General features: G+C 38.9%; 1 protein-coding gene across 6 annotated transcripts in view; it reads left to right on the top strand.

Annotated features, from left to right (window-relative positions):
* The window catches only part of Fbxw11 (F-box and WD repeat domain containing 11), a 123465-nt gene that overhangs the window by 11067 nt on the left and 90439 nt on the right, over positions 1-21959 (top strand). The gene's annotated exons all lie outside the window — the stretch shown is intronic.

The raw sequence follows: 21959 nt of genomic DNA, 5'->3' as shown, positions 1-21959 counted from the left end.
TGTGGCATTTTAATCATGCCTGATGCTCTGCTTGCCTACTGAAAAATCAGAAGTTCTCCAATGCTTTCATCCAGTGAACATAGATGTAATTTAGGGGAGTGTAAGGCAGTGTATTTAAATGTCAAAAAGTGCTTTATAAAAAAGTATCATTTGGTCTAGTGAACTCAAACCTGTGTCTTCCCAGTTCATTTTTAGTATTTATTGGTTATTTAAATGGCTCATCCGCTCAATTTTGCCATGTGATTTGTCAGGCATCTGTTTTGACAAAATAACTTTGGTATTTAATATTCTCTCTAGATTACTTCATACCCTATAATCTTATACAGTTTTCTTTTTGACCACATTCTGACTTTGTGATCCTTGTTTTAGTTTAATTTCTTTGCATTTGCTAATATTTCTCCTTGGTGACATTTTTCATATTTGTCACCTGAGGGCTGTTGGAGGGGTGGCGGTGTTGGCGGCGGCAATAGTACCAGTAGAAATAATGGTAGATAACGACAACTGGGTGCTTCCTATCTATGGAGCATGGTTTATTCCTTCTTTAAAAAAGGTATTTTTTTTAGTTGTAGATGGACACAATACCTTTATTTTATTTATTTTTATGTGGTGCTGAGGATCAAACCTAGTGCTTCATACACACATGCGAGGCAAGTGCTCTGCCACTGAGCCACAGCCCAGCCCTGATTTATTCCCTTTTAAACTCATTTTGTCTTTATGGTTACCTGATAAGGTAGGTTCTACTTAACTGATGAGGAAACTGAAGAATAGAATAGTTAAACAACATGTTCAGGGCCCCACGTCTTACAGAAGCAAAGTGAGGTTTGGATCCGGGCATCTGGCACAGAGAACGGACTTCCAGCCTCTCTGCTGTTCTGCCTCCAAGTTAGAGGGTTGTTCAGAGCAGATAGAGGAACTGAGATCCTGAAGACTGAAACTGTGGTGTTCTGACTCAGCAGTCATTGCCAAGGCAAAGGAAGCAGTTGAATGTGTATTTCTTACCTGCTTAGAAGGGCGCAGGTTCTGTATCAGCATTTAGGCTATTAGGCTGTTTCCCAAGAGAATGCATAGGAAGTTAGTTGAGGTTCTGTTTCAAAATCGTGCTCTGCAACAAAACCTTCTGTTGGGATTGTGCCTCGATAGTAGAGCGCTTGCCTAGCATGTGTGAGGCCCTGGGTTTGATCCCCCACACCCCCACAAAAAAAAAAAAAAAAAAAAAAAAAGAAAAGAAAATAAAGAAAGAGAAAGAAATATTCAGTATCTGTGCTCTTCAGTGTGGCAGTGACTAGTCACATGTGGTAATTTTTGAAATGTGGCTCTGCAACTCAGTACCTGAATCCTACATTTTATTTAATTAAATTGTAGAATTTATTATCATCCTAGATTTGGTCCTTGGTTAGCATCCTCAGAAAATCTGATCTGATTAGCATGCTCAGAGCAGCTTCTTATTCCAGAGTTGTACTAATATGGTAACCATCCTTACAAGACTGATGGGGAAAACCAGAATTCTAATTTATGAATTGACAATGATGTACGTGTGTTAGCATGATGAGTATGTTCTTTTACTGGTGGACAGATTTGCTTACTAGATCTTAACTTATATGGCAGCTTAATTGAGAGAAACCTTCAGACTTAAGCCAAATGGCTGCAGCCCTGTCCTTCTGTGGGTAAACTTTACCTAGTAGGTCATCTTATGAACTCAGCTGAGGAGGTGAGATATCTGCTGGTGGGATTGAGACAACCCCATTCAGTTTACTCTGGGTATGGATGTTTTTTCTTAATGGCCAAACCTCTTTTTCTTCTCAGTTTGCTTTTGCTTCCCAGATCTTTCTCCGATTAAGGCCATTCATTTTTAGATAAGTCAGTATATTCAGCTTGAATGCACTCTTAACTTACAAGTCTGAGAGCCCTTTTGTTTTCCTTAAGGTTTCTTATCATTGCTGTGACTCATTTTGTATTGCTTTCAACTCTAAGAAAACAGTTGAAATTTCTTTGCTTTCCTGTGGCCTCTTTATACTAGCTTATTTAACGTGGTCATACAGTACCTTGTAGAATAGGGACATGTTCAGAAGGCTGTATGCCTGGTGTAGATTCTGTTTGCATTGCATCATGTTATTAAGTAGTGCTTGTTTTTATCATTACTTTGGGACTTGTTATTCTCTTTCTGTTTTTGAAGTAGAAAGAGTAACATAACCAACTTTGTATTTTAGGAAGTTAATTTTAGCAGGTATATGCCAGAGATGGATTGGGGAGACTTGAAGGCAGGAAGACCTCTGGTCTACTGAGCAGTGATGAAGGTGAACCAGAGCACTGTCAGTGAGGATGATAAGGATGGGCTAGGTTTGGAAAGGATGGAGTAGAAGGAGAGATTAGGAACGATAGTGTGACTCTTTAGTTTTTGGCTTGGGCAGCTGAATGAATTTTTTTTTTCCCCCCCTCCAGGGTAGGAAATACTAGTGGAAGAGATTGGGGAAGGAGAAGGAATGAGTTCACTTTGGGTTGCAGTGAACTTGAGTTCCTTGTGGGTAAATAGCCTCAAGTAGAGTATCTAATAGGAATATTGGTTTGGAGCTCACCAAAGAGTGCAGAGTGAGAAATATTTGAGAGTTTCTAGCCTCAGTGGTAGCTACTTTTTACCTTAGTTCAGGTAACATGATTGTTCAAATGCAGATTGGAGAATATGTACATTGGTTATGGGCATGTCAACATAAAAGGGTGGGCTACCAGAGCTATGGGACCAGAACCTGAGAGTGTACATGATATTGACTGAGAGGTCTTCTTACCGATCTCTCCTTTTCATTCTGACCTGGGAATTCTGTTATAACCAACTACTGCCCATTCCTAGTGAGCAAATTATAGACCTTTTGTACTTGGGTTGTGATTTTTTTCTTCCATTTAATTACTAGAAGCACAGTTTTTGAAATGTGTTTTTATTTTATTTATTTTTAATATTTATTTTTTAGTTGTATTTGGACACAAAACCTTCATTTTATTTATTTATTTTTATGTGGTGCTAAGGATTGAACCCAGGGCCTTGCATGTGCTAGGCGAGTGCTCTACTGCTTAACCACAAGCCCAGCCCCTGAAATGTGTTTTTAAAAACTCAGAGTTGTCTTTATACAACTTATGTACATTTACAGAAATTCAATTTTATGCATGTGATTACAAAAACAAGAGAAAAAGAATCTAAACAGAGTTAAAAGAATCTAAATAGAAACTTGCCCTTCTCTCAGCCTAAATTCTCGATTGCTTTTTATTTAGCTGTGATTATGGTATTTTGTCCCTGCGCTCCCACCATGGTTTACCTGTGGCCTCATACATGCTAGGCAAGTGCTTTCCTCCCCAGCCCTTTATTTTTAATTTTTTGAGACAGGGTGTTTCTAAGTTGCTCAGACTGGGCTCAAACTTGGGATCCTCTTGGCTCACCTTCCAGAGTAGCTAGGATTATATATAGCATGCATCAATGCACCTGTTAAGAAACACTTTTTTTATACCACAGTCTGAGGCCCAAATACAAGCAATTTTACCTATTGTCAGTTGAAGAAACAGTGAACTGTTCCAGAATTAGGGTGAAAATTAGCTGCGTTGGAATTATTGAGATGCTGTGCTGGTCTCCAGTGTGGCAGGGATTTTTAAGCAGATCTTTACTATATTCTGCTTTCACTATATATACTTACTTCAGACTCCAATGGAGACAGGAGTTCATTACAGCTAATGAACTCATCAATCAATACTTGAAAAATTTTTTGAATGAAATATATCTGTGACACAAAATTTAATACAAATAGGAAGTACTTAGCAAATGAAAAAAGTCTTCTACATTTCTGTGTAACCTTCCTCTATATGTCTCTATACACTGATCTGCACCTAGATTTTTATTTATGTACTTCTAGTTGTAGATGGACATAATAACCCCACCTTTTTATTTATTTATTTTTGTGGTGCTGGGGATTGAACCCAGGGCTTGTGCATGCAAGGCAACCACTCTACCAACTGAGATATATCCCCAGCCCTATGACTCAATTTTTTATTTATTTAAAAATATTTTTCTTTTTAGTTGTAGTGGACACAATATATTTATTTTTATGTGGTGCTGAGGATTGAACTCAGTGAGTGCCTCACACATGTGAGGCAGGTGCTCTACCACTGAGCTACAGCCCCAGTCCTATTTTATTTATTATGTGGTGCTAAGGGTCGAACCCCAGCACTTTACACGTGCTAGGCAAGTGCACTACCACTGCCACTACCCCAGCACTCTCCCCGCCTTTTTAATGTAAAACATGATTAATCATCTTCCATATCCATTCCCAAAGAGCTTTCATGTTTTGTTGAGGTGATCCTTTAAAAGGTATGTGTTGATTTATTATACACATATACCGTGTTTTGTATAACTAGTCTACTGATGCATATGTGCGTTATTTCCTGTCTTTTGCTATTAAATGTGATGTTATAAAGAATAACTTTATGTCATTTCACACATGAAGGAGACAGTACAGATATGTTCTGGGCAGATTCTTGGAGGAGGCATTCTGAATAGACTCTTTGAGATATTGGTATAGCTCAGAGGTAGAGCACTGTCCCAGCATGTGCAAGGCCCTGGGCTTAATCTCTAACATAGTGAAAGAAATTTAGTCAAGTTTAAATTTTCCCAGCTATCCCATGAATGTCTTCTGTAGCATCTCCTTCCTTTCAAAAAGCCCCAAACCATACAGAGTGCAGGATCCATGCAGAGTGAATTTAGTTGTGCATTTTTACTGTTTTTTAATTCAGAATAGTAAGAAACTATTTTTTACCTTTTTCTTACCTTTTTCCTCTTTTCCTGGTATTAATTTCTTTGAAGAGCGCAGTTCAGTTAGTTCTCATACAGGAGGTGCAGCCTTCTGTATTCATTTGAGTATTTCTTCATAGTATCATTTAACTTGTAACTGTCGCTCCCATACCTCCTGTAAGCTGGACGTTTGGTAAGATGTATCCATGGGACACATTTTGGCAGGAGTGCTTCCTCATAGGTGAAGGCCTCTGATGTTGAGTCACACCAGGGGGCACCAGGGGGCTGTCTCTTTAGGGGCTGTGCTAAACTCAGTCCCACTGCTACGGTGACAGTAGCCACATCTCTTCATATTGAATGTACAGATTTGTGTTATTAGAGAGGAATCTATGGGACACTATTTTGGCACCTCATAAATACCCTTTTCATTTACAACTTTTTACCCAGTGATGTCAGCATCCTAATCCTGAAGTCCGTTATTACAACATGAGTTACAAGATTGTGGTTTTCTTATTGTCCTTCATTCTACGTTTGTGAACTAGCATTCACAGAGTTTCTCCACTTTCCTTGTCTGTGTCACCATACCCGTGGGCTTTTGTTAATTCAGCGTGTTAGCAATCAGATATGATCTTTACTGATGCTCGAATTGTCCCAGATTTGGCTAATGAGGGCCCCTTCTGGTAACTCTTGGTCCTTTATTTATTTGTTTTGTCAGTTGCTGGGGATAGAATCCTGCTTCCTTTTTCCAGGACCCCCTAGTCTTTGTGTATTTCCTGGCTTTTTGGCACAGGATGTCCCAGGCTCACCTTGTGCTTTCCTGCAGAGTTGGATCAGCTGTTTCTCCAAGAGGCTTCTAGTTCTTTTTAGTCCCCAGTGATTTCCTATTAGGAACCCAAATCATTGTGGTGAGTTGTCCCTGCCTCTACACCCTATGTTGTTTGGCTTCAAGTTCAGTTTTACTTGAAGCCTGTGATTGGGAAAATGGAAGGGAGCTTATTGATACAATGGCCATCAAATTGTGGTGCACATGGTTACATGAATGGTCAGTTTCATTCATTCGTTATTAAGCATGTACTCTGTTCTAGACACTCTGATAATACAGGAATGCAGAGCAGAAGCAGGTGCACACTTTGCTTCTAGTTGTTCTGCAGTCTTTTATATAAAAAATTATAGCATTATGTGAAAACTGGTAAGGATCATGAGAAGTAGTCATACAGGTTATGGGAGTTAGAAAAAAGGAAATTTCATGAGGAACTTTTTTAATATATATTTTTTAGTTGTAGATGGACACAATACATTTATTTTATTTATTTATTTTTATGTGGTGCTGAGGATTGAACCCAGTGCCTCACACATGCTAGGCAAGTGCTCTACTACTGAGCTCTACAGCCCAGTCCCTCATGAGGGACTTTTTTTGAAGTTACCCTTTGAGGCCTGGACAGAAATTAGACCTGGATGTATTGGGGCGGGGGGGGGGGGTCATAGCAAAGATAGCCATGTAAACAGTGTCTGGTAGTCAGTTTGTATGAGGAGGAGCAAGGAAGTGGTTCTGTGAATTGTTGGAGTACAGCTTGTGTGAAGGGACTGAGGTGGATGCATTTGGCATAGTAGATGATGACCACATCTTGGACTTTTTCCTTTAGGTCATAGATTACAGACGGGTAGGTAGCCTATGGATAAAAGAAATCCACAAACAATTCTTTTATTTGGTTTGTACATATTTTAAATTTGGGACATTTTATGTCAAAACACTTCTGGTTTTGTTTGAAAACTGGGGCTTGTCATTGCCCTTTTGGGTCAGAGTTTGTATTTTTCTGTTTGTCACTGCCCCATAAGACTGTCCTCACTCTAGTTGATCATAGAAGCTTTTGAGCTTGTGATCCCTGAATAGATCAAAGGAGGTATGAGGGTGGTGGATGTGGCTTGAGAGGGGAGTTGATTATGGAAGTTTGAGCAAATTTGTGCTTTAAAAGATCACTCTGACAGAGATTTTGGAGGCCGGATTAGAACAGGATAAATTGGAGCAGGGAGACTGTTGGAATATTCCAGGAAAGAAATGACAGGCTGGTAACAGATGGTATGAAGAGGAGGAAGTGAGCCGTTTTAGACATGGAGTGGATAGGTTGTATTGACAGATATGATAGTATATGTGTATGTATCAACAAGAGTGTAAATCCTGCTCTCAACACATGGGGTGCTGGGGATGGGGTCTGCTCAGTGGCAGAGCACTGGCCCAGTGTCTGCAGGCCTTCGCACTATAAAACAGAAGCACAGACGAGGAGTCCTGTTCCTAAGAAGTTTCGCATTCATAAATCTTCTGGAAGTTAGCCACTTGTTATAATCTATTGGTTAACTTTGGAAGACAGTAGTGATAGTTTCATGCATTGTTGTCACCATGTAAAGTTGTTTTGTGACATGTGATTAACATATTTGACAATGTTAACTTCAACCTGGCTGTATTTTTGAAAATTGCATATGAAGTAAATATGCTTTTTTTCTTCTATCACTTTTCTTATAATTATGGAGATAAATTTTCAAATATATTAAATATTTTTAATTTATATATATATATATAAAATATATTTAATTTTCTCAATCTCTGTAAGTTAATAAAAAAAAGATAGTGAATCTACAAGACCCTGCCCTGTGTGCTTAAAACTGCACCATGTTATGGCCATCTACAGTGTAAATATTTTGCTGGAAATCCTTCATCAGTCAGGGCCTGGCTTCCCCGTTGTCAGTGCCTTTATTCTGGATATTTGTATCACCCTCCACTTGACATGGAGTGAAATGAACATGAAGCCCAGCGTCAGGAAATGAACAAAGGTTGTCAAAAGGGCATTCTACAAGTGTATTTTTATTGTGGATAAAAATTTATTAAGAACATATATCTGAGGTGCATGGCACAGTGAATTTTTACATAAGTGAAATAGCATACAGTGTACCACCAACCCCAGGTCAAGTGCACTTCCAGAGCCCTTGAAGGCTTCCTGTGGCCTGTACCTTACCCCGTCAGTGGACCCTCCCAAACATCTTGTTCTGATCTCTTTCACTGTCATTTTTTTTTAAGATGTTTTTTTAGTTGTAGTTGGATACAGTACCTTTATTTTACTTATCTTATGTGGTGCTGAGGATAGTACCCAGGGCCTTGCATGTGCTAGGTGAGCGCTCTCCTGAGCCACCACCCCAGCCCCATCACTGTCAGTTTTTAAATCATACAGGTTATGCTCATTTTTGTTCCCCAGTTCATTATTACATTTGTCAAGTTCATCCACTTTGTTTTGTGTAGCTGTAGTTTTTTTCTGGTGTATTATTCTAATGTATGTATAATCCATGGTTTATTCTTTTTTTTTGGTTGCTTGAATAATTGGGTTGCTCAATACTTGGCTGTTACTGATAAATATTTGGGTTGCTTCCAATTTTTGCCTGCTATTATGGGTCCCACTTCTAAGGTGGACATAGGCATTTGTTTCTGTTGGATATAAAAAACCCAAGAGTGCAGTCCCCACGTCAGAGGGTGGGCATATATTTAACCTCAGTAGCTACTGCTGAGTGCCTCTCTAGCGCCTGTGCCGGTTCACACTCCTGTCTCCGATGGCGAGTTCAGTCATCACTGGTAGTTGTTTCTGTTTAGCCATCCTAATGGGTATGAAGTGGTATTTATATTGTAGTTTTTGTTTGCTTTTTATTTAATTAACCTTTTTATAGTTGACATTCAATAAAATGTACTCATTGTAAGCATGCTGTTTTGGGTTCTGAGAAATATATACACTCATATCATCATTAGCACAATCAAAATATGGAACATTTCCATCCCCTCAACAGTTCCCTCCAGGGGAACTTGGCAGTCAGTCATTTGCCCACTTCTGCCCCTACCCCCAAGTAACCTGCTTTCTGCAGCTACAGATCAGTTCAATGCATTCTGGAATTTCACATAGGTGGAGTCACATACCATGTACACAATGCAGGTACTTGGTCATGTTGGATTTATTTTGCTCAGCATATTTTTGAGGTTCATTCTTATTGGTTGTACATTCCTTCTTATTGCTTAGTGCATTAGATGATTACATAACAATTTGTTTATTCATTCTACTGAGGTGTCTTTAGGTTGTTTCCGGTATTTGATTATTGTGAATAGAACTTGTGTGGATATTTTTATGAGATTTTTTTGTGAGGATATTTGTTTTCACCTAGTCATACCTAGGGGTGGATTTGCTGGAATAGTGTATGTATAAAGGAAAATGCTGTTTTTCTAAACTCTAACAAAAAAAAGAACAAAACAAAAATCTAACAATGACTCTGACACCAAGTGTTTGTTTTTGTCCTCACCAAGTAGCTCTCCAATTCTTTGCATGCACTGACTGGTCGTTCTGTAATTCAATTCACTGCTGACCTTACCTGAAATTAACCTTGGATCTTTGAAGTTAGAAGATCCCACAGGACTTCCCTCACTTTTATGCATCAGTTGCAAAACCTCAGGATGCCACCTATATTTCCTGTGACCCCTTAATGTTCAGTAATTTGCTGTAAAAACTCACAGAATTCAGGGAAACATTTATGTTCCTTTGATCAAAGAGTATTATGATGAACACAAATAATTAATCAGATTAAGAGATACCAACGAGGTTGATTCCTCTGGCAGCCAGACCCCATCCTCCAAGAGTCCAAGCTCAGGCCTAGTCAAAAGTGGCTTGTTTTGAATTAGAAGTGGTGGTCTGCTCATTGCTATAATTCAGGGAATTCCAAGGGTTTTAGAAGTTCTTGTGCCAGGGGCAGGGGGTGGAGAGCAGGCACAGCAGGCAGCAGAGGCCAAACATATGTTTAGTTTTTTGAGAAACAGTGGATCTTCCCCCAGGGTGATTGTGCATTCTTACTCTTAGGGCAGCAGTGTACTGTCAGCCTTTTTAACTCTGGCCATTCTGGTAGATGTGAAGTGGTATCTGATTATGGTTTTAACTTATTTCCATAGTGACTAATGATGTTGGCCATCTTTTCATTTGTCTGTTGTCCACTTGAATATGATTTTTAGAGAAGTGACCGTGCAAGTGCTTTGCCGAGCTACATCCCAGCCTTTTAAAACATTTTATTTGATTGAGACAGGGTCTTGTGAGTTGCCCAGGCTGGTCGCAAACTTTCCATTCTCTTGCCTCAGGCTACCAGGTAGCTGGGATTATCAGCTTGAGCCACTGTGTTCTGCTGTCTTCCAGTCTTTAATCCTTAAAAAAAAATCAGGTTATATCAAAGGTCGAAAGTTTAAAGATCTCAATAAGAATCAGGCAACACTTCATTTTATTCAGTAGAGTAACCGTTGACATGAGCCAAGCAGAGGAGACTGGTCTTATAGACAGAAAGGGACTGAAGGAAGCAGAAACAGAGCAAAAAGCAGATTGGTCATCGTAGGGAGGGAGTCCTTCCTTTTGTAGCGTGGTGACAGGAAGTCAGTGTAGAAAAAGGCATCTGTATATCTCAGTTTACCTTTTTGTGTAGGGATTATGGCAGAGGGAACTTCATTTTCAGGCCAGTTCTAACTGAGGGTGCTTGCCAGTTCTCTCTTGAATCCTGCTTTCTCAGCAGGTCAGAGGAGCAGTTCAGCTTGGTGAGATGGAACTTTAGTGTGGGTGACTTTACTTCTTTATTTGGTCTTTTGGGTCCTCAAGTAGGAGCTTACCCCAAAAATAGTGAGCTGTAGTTTTTATTTAACAGTTGTCTTCCTTGGGGGAGTCTGGAAAGGAGTCCTTTGTCAGGTGCACATGGTGCAGTCTTGCACTTTGGTGGTCAGAGGTTTTAATATTAAGTCCAATTATTCAAGTTTCTTCATAGAACCTGTTTTTTTTTTTTTTTTTTTTGGTGTGTGTGTCCTATAATCAAAGTTTTTACCTATTCTCAAGGGCTTGGGGACAGTCTGTTTTCTTCTAGAAATTTTGTAATTTTCTATTCCAAAATAATTGTTTCTTATATTCGAGGTTGGATCAAGGCTTATTTCCCCCTTATGTAGTTATTCAGTTAATTTAGCATCATAATTTACATGTATGTTAAAAACAGTTGCAGAGCAGGGAGTGTAGCTTGGAGGTAGAGCGTGTGTCTAGTGTGTGTAGAGGCCTAGTATTCCATGCCTAGTATGGGGGAAAATGCTAAATTATTAAAGAAAATCTCCCCACAAACAAAATCAAAACAAATTTGGTTTAAAAATCTTGATTGATTTTGTGATTCTAGAACCACTATTCTACTTTTTAAAAGTAGAATAATTGTTTTAATGAGCTGAGCAGAGGAGATTGGTTTCATAGATAGAGGAGGGCTGAACGAGGCAGAAAGAGAACAAAAAGCAAGCAAGTGGATTGGTCATTTTAAACTTACTTTCCTTGTTAGGTGGGAGACAGGGAAACAGAATAATAGAAAAATATGGCTATATCAGGTTACTTCAGGTTATCCTATGGATTAAAGGATTCAAGATTAAAGCAGAGGGAACTTCACTGTCATGCTGATTGGCTGTTTAAGAAATTTCTCTCTCTCGTTCTTTTAATATCTAGTAAGGTCATGTAACAACTTAATTTTGGTTGGGTGATGTGGACTTTTAGCAAGGGTGACTCCATTTTGATTTTTAGTCTGGTCTCTTGAGGCCTAGTATAGGAGCTTAGTCCAAAACACTGGCCTCCTATCATTTTGATACAGAATTTATATTTTCTTTTTATGGACATAATCTATATTTATTATAGGAAAAAATGTAAAATAAGAAATAAAAACCCAAAAAGTTTCCTGGTAACTATTTTTATTTATAATTTTTTGTATGTGGTCTTCTTCTTCTTCCTCTTCTTTTCCTCTCTCTTTCTCTTTTTTTGGGAACCCAGAGGTGTTTAACTACTGGGCCATATCCTCAGCTCTTTTTTATTTTTTGAGACAGTCTCACTAGGTTGTGGAGACTGACTTTGAATCTGCCATTCTCCTGCTCAGCCTCCTGAGCTGCTGGTTGGTTACAGGCATGCGTCACTGTGCCTTGCCTTCTTTCCTCCTCCTCCTCCTTTTTAAAGAATTTAGCCTTTATTTTCATCGTTGTTGTTTTGTATGTGGTGCTGAGGATTGAACCTAGGGCCTCACCAATGGTAGTCAAGCACTCTACTATGGAGCCACAACCCCTGCTCCTCTTCTTCTTATACACACACATTTCTTCCATGTATGTTTTGTACGTATTTGTTTTTCACATGTATAATTGTTTTACTTTACAGATATAATTATTTGAAAACTAAACAATATGGCCTCTTTCTCATACATTTGTTTTTAATAGGCACCTCCTGTGCCTGGCTAGGTGAGGATTTTTGAAGAGCATGTGTATTTTACATAACCAGAAGTTGTGCCCACTTTCCTGATTGTCTTTGTGAACATGACATGACAAACCATATTCTCTTGAGTGGAAAACATTTTTGACTCCAGGTTTATGCTATTTTAGAGTTTTTGTTTTTGTGATATTGGGGCTTGAATTCAGGGCCTCATGTATTCTATCCCCAAACCCCTGTTTTAGAATTTTCAAATTTAAAAAATATCCTAATTTGATTAAAGAATTTTAAGATTTGTTTTTTAATTACTAGTGACATCAGGTTTGTATTTCTTTTGTGAAGAAAGGGAAATGTCCCGAAGAAAGGGTAGTATCCTGCCACAGCTCTGGATCCAGGTGGTGGGGAGTATGGCCGAAGAAAATCTTGGGGTAGGAGCTTGGGAGTTTGGTGTGGCTGGGTGGTGCTCCTTTTGGTGATTGAAAGTGCCATCTTGAAGCCAGCTGCAGAAGTCTCCACAGCTCTGGGACGCTCTTCCTTCCTTTGCAGCCATTTCTGCTGTGAGTCAGAAGGTAGGGTTTTGTAGGAGATCCTTGCACTTCTCCCTTGGGCTTTGCTTTCTTACGTGCAGTGAATGCTATTCCCAGTCCAGTCTTTTCTGGTGTTTTTTTTTTTTGGTACTGGGTGTTCAATCCAGGGTCTCACTCATGCTAGGCAAACACTTAGCACTGAGCACACCCCTGGCTTTTTAATTTTTTTTTTTTTTTGAGACAGGGTCTGGATGAGTTGCCCAGGCTACCTAGAACTTGCAATCCTCCTGCTTCAGCCTCTCAAGTCACTGGGATTACAGATGTTCACTGCTGCACTGGGCTATATTATATTTTATAGAAATTCCTTGAAAGATTTATGTACATAGAAGGCACCCTAGCCAGGTGTCCAGTGCCAGTGTGGGTTGTCCTTTATTTTGATGTTCCTTTGATGATTTTAGTTGTGGTCAAGTAAATGTAGTCAGAAACCCCAACCTTGACACCTTTTTTCCTCTTCCCTCTTGTCTAGTTTTGTTCTTTCTCATACTTACTTTCTGTACTTCAGTCCCAGTGATTTTTTTTCTTCTTCTTTTGTTCCTGTTCCTCAAGGGTATCAGCTTCTTACTGAGGAGTACCTGAAAGCTTTGTCATTTGTCATCTGTTACTCTTAGGGAGGCTTCACTTCCCTTCTTCCTGGACCAGTTAGCCTGTGCTTGTCATTTCCAGTTGAGCTCAGTTCCCCAGGGACTGGGTCTAGGTCCCCTGGTACCTTTATAGGTTAGGCTCCCTTATAAAGCTCTGGCAGCATTCACCCCTTTATTCTTTATAGCTGTTCACAAAATTGTAGTTGATAAATGTATTGAGTATTCCTCTGCTAGACAGTCAACTCTTTTGCTAGAAAGTAATCTCCAGGGGTACAAAGATCATTTCTGTTACATTCTGTTTATTTCCAGCGTCTGCCGTAGTACTGGCCAAACAGTCCGCTAGTTGAATGAAAGAGTAAACTTGGGAGGGCAGATGAGAATTACTATCTAGTATCCAGTCTGTATGTGCTTTTAAAGTAAATTAATTCATTCCCTAAATTCTTGGTGTTTTTTGTTTCAATAACTAAGCATAAACAATTTGATCCTAAAATCAAACATAAATTCCTTTCAAAAAAATTGAGAAAGCATCCCTGTTTTCCCTCTTTCCCTCCAGATTATATTTTTATACTGTCATTGACTTGTAAAAATTGTCCAGGTAGTTTCACTTTACTTAACTGTCTTTTGAAGGAGATATCAGTGGCCTTAACTGCTGTCCATCTGTCCTTCCTTCTCCCCTTCCCTCCCTCTTTTCCTGTGTTGTAAGCAGTGATTAATAGGATCACTATTTCTGTTAGTTGCTTCCTGTGGTCAAGTAAATTTAGTAAATGCTGCATGTAATCTCCTCCTCTTGGAAATCAAATTGATAATTGTCATTTTAATAATGAGTTTACCAACATTTTCCAAACTTTCTGACCCCAGAACTCATCTCCCTCTTTATTTTAGTTGAAACCTATGTGATCCCAGGGACAAATTTTGGGAAGTGCTCTGCTTCATGATATTTGTGTATTTTATCTCAACTCTTTTTTTGTTCGCCAAGAGTCTTTCTGTCACCTTACCAATTCAGGAGGGAAGGAACTGTTAATGCCTACTGTTTGTCAGATTTATATCAACTTTACTTTTTATCCTGTGCTATGACCTTGTTATGGTATGTTTTCCATATTTTATCATGTGAAGAAATGTGGACCGAAGAAGGGAATTACTTTTTGCTCGAGGTCACATAGCTAGTCAAGAGATAGATTTTATTTATTAATTTTAATGTTATCTTAATTTATTTACTGTAAAGCCTGTGCTTTTATTCTCCCCAGTCCAGGGTATGAAAAGAAAAACTATGGATTATTTTAGAGACCGCAGCTCTAGCCAGCACCTTAGTATGAGGAGCATTAGGGAGCAGGCTGGGGCTCTTTGTTGTTGTTTGGCTTGTATTGGGGATTAACCTTGGGGATGCTCTACTACTGAATTACATCCCCAGCATTTTAAATTTTATTTTGAGACACGCTCTTCCTAAGTCACTCAGGCTGGCTGGCCTTGAACTTGTGATTCTCCTGCCTCAGCCTTCTGCCTGGCTGACTTGGGGCTGGCTTGGGGATCTTAAGAGGGCCAGAGGCCCAGGGCAGGCAGAATTTCCAGGATGTGGGTAGATAGCAGCAGCAGGTTCTCAGTTGGGGCATTGGGAAGAAAAGGGGGCAGCCTTGACTGTCTCTGGCCAAACTGTCCATGTAGCTCTTAAATTATTTCCTCCTCCTTTCTCCCCATTATGGTGCTCTTGTGTGCCGCTGCTTTGTTGGCATTCGAGGCTGCTTTTCCCTGGTGTCACAACTGGTGCTGATTGAGTTTCTGCTTTGGTGTGCGCACTCAGGTACCGTAACTTGCCTGAGGTCACAGTATTGGGCCCTGGGACCTTAACCTACCTCTGCCTGTTCTTTTTAAACTTCAATAAATGTATTCACAAGAGAAACTTAGACCTAAGCTATTAAAATCTATGAAATCATTGGTTTGCTGTGCTAGTTATGTATGTCTTTTGATATAGGTTTAAATTAAACATATAGCTATTAAACACTAAAACTCCTCACATACCAACGAAACCCTGGGACACATTGCTTACATTCATTCATTTGTCTCTCCATCCGTTCATCCATGAATTATTCAGTATGTATCTGTAAAAGATAAGACTGAAAGACAAGACTCTTAAACACACACAATTCCATTCACACTTAAAAAAATGAACAATTTCTTGAAAGTATCAAATATCAAATATTTGTTATCTCATAGTTTTTTAAAATTAATAGGCTTAATTTTGTGGAACGTTTTAGATAGTACAGAATTTTTATGTGCTTCCTTCCCACCCCCACGGTTTCCTTTATTTTTAGTGTTTATGATAATACATTAATTTGTTAGAACTAATGAACTAGTATTGATGCATTTTTATTAACTAAAATCTAAAGTTTATTTAGATTTTCCTAGTTTTTACCTAATGTTCTTTTTCTGTTATAGGATTCCCAATGTCCTTAGGCTTAGTTGTTGTGTATCTTTAAGATTTTCTTGGCTGTGGCAGTGTCTTAAACTTTGCTCATCTTCAATAACCTCATCAGTTTTCAGGAGTAGCGGTCAGCTACAGTTAGGATGCCTTCCATTGGAATTTGTCTGCTCTTTTTCTCAAAAATCTTTTTTTATAGTTTGTTTTTTGAATTCAGAATCCAGACTTAGTTCACACATTGCATATAGTTAATATATTTAATATAATAAATCTCTGAGTCTGTAAAATTTACCTCTCCCATCTTTTTTTTTTTTTTTTTTTTGGCATTTATTTATTGAAGAAACTGGTTGGTTATTTATTTGTATAGCTTTTTACATTTGGGGCATTTGCTGATTATGTTCTGATTAGGTCTACAGAGTCTGTTCCTTTTTATATTTCTTGTAGATTAGTTGCTAGACCTAGGAACTAGGGATTAGGATTCAGTGTATTTCCGTCTCAATTAAAAAATAGGAAAAAACAAACAAAAAACACCAAACCTGCATAAAACATGCATTTTCTGCATAAAACAGAAAAATGCAAAGCCTGTGTTCTTTCCACTGTGCTGTTGTGCTTTTCAAATTATGATGTTCTCTGTTCTTTCCAAGTATGTGATCCTTGGTGAAACCAGACCTCTGGTGCATCTGCATTTTCTGGGGTTGAGTTAGGCACTGTGCAACAATAAGGCTGTGGGTAGCAGCGGGGCACAAAGCAGGCTCCACTTTTAATAGCCACGCTTTGTATCTGCAGTGGTTTGTAGGGCTTTGCAATCTTAGATGATAAATGCACTCTCTCTCTCTCAGGTCATTTACTTATCTGGTGTTTGTATTTGGTCACCTCAGTGCTTAGTTGGAATAGAGTGCCCAGAAAGATGTAGGTCAGCTTTTTCAGTATTGTGTTTCACAGCTCTTTGGAAAATCTAGGCTCATTTTTTCTTGTTGTGCTTTCTTTCTACAGTCTTCTTAGAATTTTGATTAGTTTATTTTCTTCTTTCACTAGGATCTGTGGTTCTAACATGAGTGGAATATTTGTGGTATCTTTAGTTTTGAGCACTTATCAGAAAAATAAAACAACATCATAGAAAAGTAAAAATAAATTTAAGAATGTTTCAGTGGGGGCTGCAGTTGTAGCTCAGTGGAAGAGTGCTTGCCTAGCATGTGTAAGGCATTGTGTTCCATCAGCACCACATAAAAATAAAGGTATAAAAATGAAAATAAAGGTTAAAGAAAAGAATGTAAAGGTTAAAGAAAAGAACGTTTCAACAGAACAAAACTGCCTCTTTCTTACCTTGACCATGTGGGGTACCTCTTTGGTGTTTTTTGTTTGTTTGTTTGTTTTTTGCTTTTTAATATTTTTAGTTGTAGTTGGACACAATACCTTTATTTTATTTTGTTTTATTTTTTATGTAGTGTTGAGGATCAAACCCAGGGCCTTGCACATGCTAGGCGAGCTCTCTGCTGCTGAGCCATAATCCTAGCCCCTCTTTGGGTTTTGTCTTTTTTGTTTGGACTAAATATTTAAGATTTGTTGTTATTATCCAGTTGAAAGTCATAGAAAACCCAACTCATACAAAACCAGCCTAAGCCAAAAGAGGGCCCTGGGTAGGTGTGGATCCAGGTTCTTCCTGGACTCCTCAGGGCCGTCCTAATAGCAGTGCCAGCTTTCCCTAGCGAGGGCAACCTGATGGCATCAGTGGATGTGGTTCTAGTCCTCATCTTTGTTGTCAAACTCAGTGGGAAGAAGTTTCCTTTCCTCTGGCTCCCATGGAAGTCCTGGGAGTTGACAGTGTGCGTTTATCATTGCATCAATCACTAGCCAGAAAGCTACTGTGTCTGCCCTCCACCCCAGAAGCTTTCAGTGTCATGTTCTTCTCCAGCCTCCTAGTCAGGTTTGTTCTGGACTTTATATGTTAATTATTTGATGACCAGTGTTTATGAAGCTTTTGTATACAAACCCTATAAGGACCTGAAAACATTAAGCTATAAATTGGTAAACCATCTTACTCACTTACTTATAAATTGTTTTATTTCGTATTATTTTTTTGTAAGTTATAATAATGTAAGTGCAGGTTTCACAAATTATGACTAGTGAGTACATTTTTTTACAAGAAAAATTATTACTCTTTTTTCCTGTTTATAGATCAGTTTTTGGCTTTCTATTTTGAGTATTTTTCAAAGTAATTCTACTCTCTCAGTGTCTCACCTCCAAATTTGTTTCTCTGTAGACCTTTTTTTTTTGCTCCTGGCGATTGAACCCAGGGCCACTTAACCACTGAACTACATCCTCTGCTCCCCACTTTTTTTTTTTTTTTAATTTTGAGGGGAGTCTTGCTAAGTTGCTAAGGCTGGCTTTGAACTTGCCATCCTCCTGCTTCAGCTTCCTGAGCTGCTGGGGTTACAGGTGTGAACCACCATGCTTGGCTTGTTTTTCTGTAGACTTTTATATCATCAGTTAAAATATGGGTGAATTACAGATTATTTTTTTCCATAAGTGCAGCTGAAAATGTCTCCACAAGATTTGTCTGCTGCTCCTCTTAATTCTGTATTCTTTCAGAGTTACTAAAAAAAATTATTATGATGCTTTGCAGAACATCATGACTGGTTGCTTATAGCCAAGTCATTCAAAGAGTTCAACAACAAGTTGAATAGGGTTTTTGCAAGTCAATAAGCACTCCAGTGTCTCTGAAATTCCTGTGGGGTTTTCCATCCTGATTTTGTCAGTTCTTTGTGCAAGAAGTTCCATTGTTGTGTTTTCCCCATGTTCACATGTACACATGCAAAACAGTCTGTAATCTGCAGCTGACTTTCTTATAACATTTGTTTAGCAGTGATTATCTACTATTAGGGCTTTGTGCCTTCAAGGGGTGCATACAAACAGCACAGGAGGAGAGATTTAAAGGACTGTTTTAAGAACATGAAACAGAATGGTTATAAAGTCTTTTTCAGCTCCAGAATTCAGTGAAATCCCTGGCTTCAAGCAGTGAGAACGCCCCTTCCCCCTTGCCTGCAGGACAGAGAGATGGGGAAGAATCAAACTGCCTGGCTGTGCTGGGAGGCTCAAAGCAGGTTCATTTGTTCTGAGAACCCGGTGGTCTGTAAGGCACACAGCTTTATTCTTAGGTGAAACCAAAGTCAGTTTAGAATATAAGAACAATATGTTGTATAAGAAAAAATCGCAAGTGTAAAGTTTACTGTAAAATAAACTAAGTGTTGATAAAATGTCTCCACCCCCTTTTAAAAAATTTTTTTTAGTTGCAGAATGATGCAATATCTTTCATTTTGTTTATTTACTTTTATGTGGTGCTGAGGATCCAGCCCAGGGTCTCGAATGTGCTAGGCGAGTGCTCTACCACTGAGCCCTAAATATGCCCCTTTTTATTAGTTTGACTACTCACTTTTTTTCTTTTGGACAACTCACTTTTCTTGCTATTCCTAGCTAAAGGAGCAAAATTTAGATCACCACTGTTTTCTAAATGTGTGTGTGTGTATGTATGTTTGAATGTGTGTGTGTGTGTGTGTGTATATATAAAATTAAACATAGACTCTATTAACTTGGAATATGTGTTTATTTGGATTAGGGACTGGTTAAGTCTCCGGAAATAACCATGTATTTTCGAAATGAGCAGTATTTAGAAAATAGTGGAAGGCTTGTTTAAGTGGTATAAGGTTTGAGTTCACACAGTTTTTTAGAAGGGCCAACTTTCCTTTTGTAGGTGCTTATTTAGAACTTACAGTGAGACAAGGATTATGTTAGATTGTAGAATCGTTGGAGAGTCGTTGGAGGGAATAAATCTACAAAAGATGAATTTAATTTACTTTTTGTGGTAGTTGGGATTGAACCCAAGGGCATTCTTCTGTTGAACAACATCCCCAGCCCTTTTTATTTTTTTATGTGGAGACAGGGTCTTGTTAAGTTGCTGAAGGCTGGCTGGTTAACTTGCAATCCTCCTGCTTCAGCCTCCCAAGTTACTGGGGGTTATAGGTGTGCACCACCATTCCCAACTGCTTATCTTTAAAATATTTTGTAGCATTGAAATGTAACTATGTTCCTCTCTTTAGCGAACTGGGAAATAAAATAATAAATAATATGTGCAGAAAAAAATTTTTGAAACCAGAATATTTGGTTTGAGAATTTCTTTGTTAGCCAGGCACAGTGATGCACATCTGTAATCTTAGCGGCTTGAGAAGCTGAGGCAGGAGGATCATGAGTTTAAAGCCAGCCTCAGCAAAAGCTAGGTGCTAAGCAATTCAGAGAGACCCTGTCTCTAAATAAAATATAAAAAACGGCTGGGGATGTAGCTCAGTGGTCAAATGACCCTGAGTTCAATCCCCTGCACTCCCTCACCCCCAAAATAAATAAAAAGAATTTCTTTGTCATCTGTTGAAGCATTTCGTTTGCTAGCCTATATACTTTTTTTTTTTTAAGAGAGAGAGAGAATTTTTTTTTAATATTTATTTTTCAGTTCTCGGCGGACACAACATCTTTATTTGTATGTGGTGCTGAGGATCAAACCTGGGCCGCACGCATGCCAGGCCAGCATGCTACTGCTTGAGCCACACCCCCAGCCCAACTTTTTTTTTGAATAAATAAGCAGTTTAGAATGAAAAAACTAAAATAGAAGTTATATTATGGTCTTACTATAAAATTGAGTCAGACTTTGAGAGTAGATGTAATAATAGTCCTCAAGTCATCTTCTTGAAAGTGGTATCTCTTCCTGGAACAAATGAGAATGTTTATTTATTATATTGGGAGAAAAAAGTTTGAGTTCCCATGTGTTCTAACGTTCTTTTTTTAAAAAAGGCCAACTTTGTCCTCTCTTATGACAGTAGAGTAAGGATTTTAGGTTGGTATGCTGGAAGACAATTAGACTTGCGTTATGCATTCATTTTGGTGAAGTAGGTGGAGGATCCTGTAGGGATGTAACCAGCACTGTATTTGGTATGCTGTCTTGGTCCATTTTCTGTTGCTGTGACAAAGTACCAAAGCTGGGAACTTATTAAGAAAAGAGGTTTATGGAGATCAGTTTTAGAGGCAGGAAGTCTGATGAGATCAGGTGACCAAACCCCTTTGTTTGGTCTCTGATGAGGTCCACATGGTGGATGGCATTACAATGGCAGGAGCTTGTGTGGAAGAGATCACATGGTGAGCCAGGGAGCCAGGGACTTCTTGTTGTGTAACAGTGCACTCCCAGGAACCAACTGGGTTTCTGTGAGAACTGTGTTATTCCCAATGTGGCAGTGACCTAACTAACCACTTTCACCTGCCCTTCACCTCTTAATACTGTCAATTAGGGACTAGAGCTTCAGCACATGAACCCTTAGGGGACAAACCACATCCAGACCTTAGGGAAAGGATAGGAACCCTGGTATAGACAAGGAGATCAGATGTTTCTCAGTTCTGGATAATGTCTAAAGAACAAGACAGCTTTTTAGGTCCTCTGACTTGGAAGTCCTCTCAGGTGTCACACAGTATGGAGCATGGATGATCACAGTTTTAGAAGTGGTGGCCTCATAAGTGGGAACACTGTTACTTAGGAGTATCTGACTGGAGACCCGAGGTATCCAGAAGTCACAGGCAGCGAAATGAATTAGAGTCGTGTCTTTATCACTCAGTGCATCCAAACCCTGATAGCTCTAATTCCCCACCTGCCCTCTACCCACATTGAAGAAGAATGACCTGGAACTAAGGGGCAAGTGCTGTCATCAGATCCCCAAAGAATGGTGAAAATGCCATATTCTCTTTAATCCTGGAGAAGACAGGATCGAGAAGCCTGAACACTGTATTGCCAATGTATGTTAAGTATGTCATACTTTTTCAGATACAGTATCTGAAAAAGTATGACAGGCAAAAAGAATAAATAAAAATCCCCTGTGTTTAATTCATATTTACTAAATAAAATAAGACCCTGAGTCCTGACTTGTTGCCTTTCTTCATTTACTATTTCTTTAACCCTTCAGCATATCGGGGCTTCCTTCCTACATGCTGTACACTTCCCACTGCTCCTACAACATGATTTCTGTTGGGGAGATGTAATAATCTGTCTTATGGGCAGTCCGTAATTTATGGAAACAGTTCCTACTGTTGACATCTTTCCTTTGCTGTTGTGAGCAGTGCTGTGATGAATATCTTCTTTTTAGCTATATATATTTTTTTCCCCTGTGAAATTGCTGAATCAAATGATAAGCATGTTTCCGAGTCTTGAATGTGTATTGCAGAGGTGCTCACCAGAAATTGTGCCTCTTACACTCCCATCAGCAGTAGAGATGAGTGACAAGCAGATAAAATTTAAAAATAAGCCAGGGGAACTTG

This window comes from Marmota monax, unplaced genomic scaffold (assembly GCF_021218885.2).
Source record: "Marmota monax isolate L192 unplaced genomic scaffold, Marmota_monax_Labrador192_F-V1.1 WCK01_AAM20220418_F8-fsc00084, whole genome shotgun sequence".
NCBI lineage: Eukaryota > Metazoa > Chordata > Mammalia > Rodentia > Sciuridae > Marmota > Marmota monax.
This window is presented reverse-complemented; position numbering and strand designations above follow the sequence as displayed.